Genomic DNA, 3,969 nt, shown 5'->3' on the forward strand with positions numbered 1-3,969 from the left:
AACAATTCTGTTATCACAGCAGCCCCGAGTGATGCTGATTGCAGTGGGTTAAATCCATGGCAAGATTGCAGTGCTGAGGTTTTTATCCTTGATCAAAGGCAGAGATAGGTTTCCAAAGCTGGGAACAGCAATTGAGGCCTCATGTGCAGTGTTCCAACCACCTTTGGATCTGTCTCATGTTCATCCTGGTGGAGTATTGGAGATAAACTCATATCCTTAGCAGTGGCAGCTCTTGACTGGGGTTTTACTCTGAATTAAATTGGATGTAGGGGCACTTCCTAGGAAAAGGTCAGCAGCTGTGACAATTGCTGCGGKTTTTTTGGGKTTTTTTTTCTGCAAATTTGACATCAGCTACGTCAGGTAGTTCGGTTTGTGGGAATTTAGGCTTTCACAGTAAATCATTGTGATTGCCTCGCTCTGTACTGAGTGGAGCAGCTCAGATCTGGCAATGTGGATGCTCAGCCAGAGAATGCTGCAGKGTTATCAATGTGAGCCCATAAAACACTGCTCAACGAGGCAGTGCTGAGTTAATTCACCTCCTACCCCTGTATTACCATGATCTACGGAGATTGGGTCTAGGAAAGAGCCTAAAAATTCCTGTGTTTAACCTCAGTCTATGTTTCAATAAGAGCTGAATACAGTTCTTCAGAATTGCAAGTCACCCACCTATGGTAACTCTAAACAGGTTTCAGTGTATGAAATTGCATAAGTTTTGTCCTGTTCTAAACACAAATGCTTCCCTTCCTATTGGTTTACAGCTTGAAGCATCAAAAGTATAACATTTGAAATATGTAGCAGGGCTTCAATTTTCAAGAAGAATCAAAATGATTTTTCTGGAGTGTGTTGATGTGTGAATTTTTAAAGCTGGTTTTTGGAGGACAGATCTCAGTGGAGGTCACAGACACTTTAAGCTGTCCCTTTCTGCAGGCRGGACTGGGTTCCCAAGGGGAGAGGTGGCTTTGGTGCCTCCCCAACCCTGTCCCCCTCAGCAAATCCCACAAAGGAAGCCCCTGCAGGCAGTTCTGGAGTGGAGGAGCTGTTTGATTTGAGGGCAGTGTCTGTCAGTCCTGCCAGACGGGTTGGCTGTGCTGATCCTGTTCCAGAGCAGAGCCAAAATCGGGCACAACAGACACGACATCCCAGTGATGGTGTTTGCTCAGCACCCACAGCCAGGGTTGGATTCACTCACTGGGGACTGCTCTTCTATTCTTTTATGAAATGAGTAATTGCTGCAGTGTTGGGGGTACAGAGGATAATTCTGTTTGCTGAAAAGAGAATTGGGCGTGGGTGTGCCCAATGAGCAACAGAATCCTCAAACAGCACAGGAGCACAGCTCGTTCTAGGTTTGTGTTTTCTTATGGATAGACTGCACTCARTGGCAACAAATGACACTCGTGGATGTCAGCACAAATTCAAGGTTTGTACCTCGGGCTGGAATTTGACCCTTGTGAAACATTCAGTCAATTGTTCAGCTGTGATGTATGCCATTAGAGATTTTAAAAAATATGAGAAAACATCCCCCAAAAACTCACGCAGACAAAAATACCTTTTTGGGCAATGTTGTTGTACTAAAAGTTCTTTGTATTGGAATGCTGACTGTAGCTGGAGCTTTYAGCTTTTGCACTTGTACATGTTTAGGCTCGATTTGCCAGTGCACATAATGATAGATTAATTAAGACTCATTYAAATTGAAGTCTGATTACACACTGCTTACAAACATTCCACTCTGAAATTAACTTCATTTTGCTCCTTGAATTTGAATTTTTGCCTGTCCTTCATTGACATACTTTTTATCTACTGATGTCTAAATGATATTCATACTTTAATTATGACATCAAGAAGAAAAATCAAATYAACCTTAGTCATCTTGTGCTTGACTGAGTAGATTATGAACAGGAGCTCTGAATTTTTGCAAACATTGYGCTGTTGAAAGAATTTGTTGAGAATTGTGAGGTACCTTTGAAGCCTCTTTCTACAATTTGAAGTATGTTACCATGCAAAGAAATTCTTGACTTCTAAAGAAGTCTTTGACTCCCTGTCACATTTAAAGCAAGGGATAGAAATAAGATCTTTTCTTCATTGCATCTCATCAAATGATTGAGTGTGATTTTASTTCTTTTGCTCCAAAATTGACTACATCATGATTAATATGAATAGTTATATTAATGAGCACRTTCAGTTAATCAACATCCAGACACATTTCTTGTATTTATTGTTAATAAAGWTTAATAAATCTGTTTTAAGCAGTGTCTCTGACGCCGTGAGAGGAGACACAAAGCAGAAGGAAAAGGGCATGTGCATGTCATATGCTAAATATTTATAAAGCCATGTGAAATGTTGAAAGCAAGTTCCACTTGCCCCATTTTCCCCTGACTTCCATTATTTGTGTTTTTCCATCTAGTCAGTAACTTTTCAGGCCTTGCTCTTCCTAAAGCTCATAATTCAATACCTAAAATGCTTTCAGACTTAAGCACCAGGTTTGGTATTTTCCATTCTTGTGTCTGATATTATTTTGTTCATTAGCAATTTGAATAAAATGTAAATTTCTTGGGTTAATTATGTGCTATGTATCACAGCTACCTTCCCACACACCAGCTTTGGGTGAGGGACCAAACTGGAACTTTAAAGCTCTGATCMCAGTGGGATTTTAAACAGAACCAGCACTAATGTTCTCCTGTACTCCATAATAGCTTTCATCCAGACAGATCAAACAGTCCGTGATAAAATGGGATTGGAGCTGTTCCTTTGGAGCCCTAATGAAAGATGCATTCTTTCTCAGCATTAAATATTTGTGTAATAAAGCTTTTTGTGGCAATACAGATCTCCACAGCACTGCCCTTCAGTAATCTAAAATACTCTGCTTTAAATGGGTTTTTTTTGAAGTAAAGATGAAAACCCAGGGCTGAGCTCAGTTCAAAATCTTGTCCTGGCAATAGACTGCTTGAAGGAAATAATCTCGAGTGCCACAGTCCTCCTCACCTCATGGACAGATCTTTACAATGTGGGTGCTTCTCTTTGTTGCAGAAAGAAATTCAGAGATCTAGGAAATGGAGAATGAAACCTGCTGGTGATTCATTCCTGTCATCGGTCATTCCAAAATGGAAATCTCTCAGAGAATTATGGAGGGACCTTTCAGTGAGAAAGTGAAGAGCAACAGTGAAAGAAAAGGAAAAAAGAATGCCAGACATCTGCAGTTAAAAGCAAATTATTTGCTTCTATGCTTGTGGTAGGAAGAACAAGTACCAATGTCTCTCTTAATTTCCAAAGTTGCTTTTCATCTGTTCTTAAGATATGTCTATCAAGTGGAGATTCAGTGGAAGGCAGAAAAAAAACCGTACAAGGCTACACTGATAATTAAATGCATAAACTAATAGCCTGATTACATGTTAAAAACTACACTGTAAGAGATTAAAACAAGGGGATTGCATTAAATTGAAACAAGGATTAAATGTTTTTCCTAGAGGCTTTTAACACATTTTCCAAAGACCTGCTCATGAGTATAATTTGACTGATGAAAATAATTTCTTTTGGGGATAATAGACTAAATAATCACATAATTAAGCAATGTGAAGTGCAGTGCTAGTAAGCTGATGATAGCATGTTTCACATATGTAAGAGCTCTTTCCATGAGTCACAGATACTTTTTTTGTTCTTTTTTTGTTGTTTTGTTTCATTTTCCCCAGTAAAAATCCTGAGACTGCCTTAGCAGGGTGGTGTTCTGAGATCACTCTCAGTGGTTCCACTGAGGCAGTCAATGGGAAAGATTGTGTTTAAACATTCAGAAAAGGGGAGAGCACAGACCCCAGTGCTTGGGAACTGAGGCACAGGATTGATGTTTATTATTTATTGGTTTTATTATTATTATTTAATGTTTTTATTACAGCAGTTTGATGGCCATGAGTAGATCAGGCTTCTTTCTACCAGCTGGTGCCCCATCACACAGTAAATATCTTTCTCAAAAGTTTACTC

Source organism: Malurus melanocephalus, unplaced genomic scaffold (genome assembly GCF_030028575.1).
Source record: "Malurus melanocephalus ecotype Western Australia unplaced genomic scaffold, MMel_1.1 scaffold_894, whole genome shotgun sequence".
In the NCBI taxonomy this organism is placed as follows: Eukaryota; Metazoa; Chordata; class Aves; order Passeriformes; family Maluridae; genus Malurus; species Malurus melanocephalus.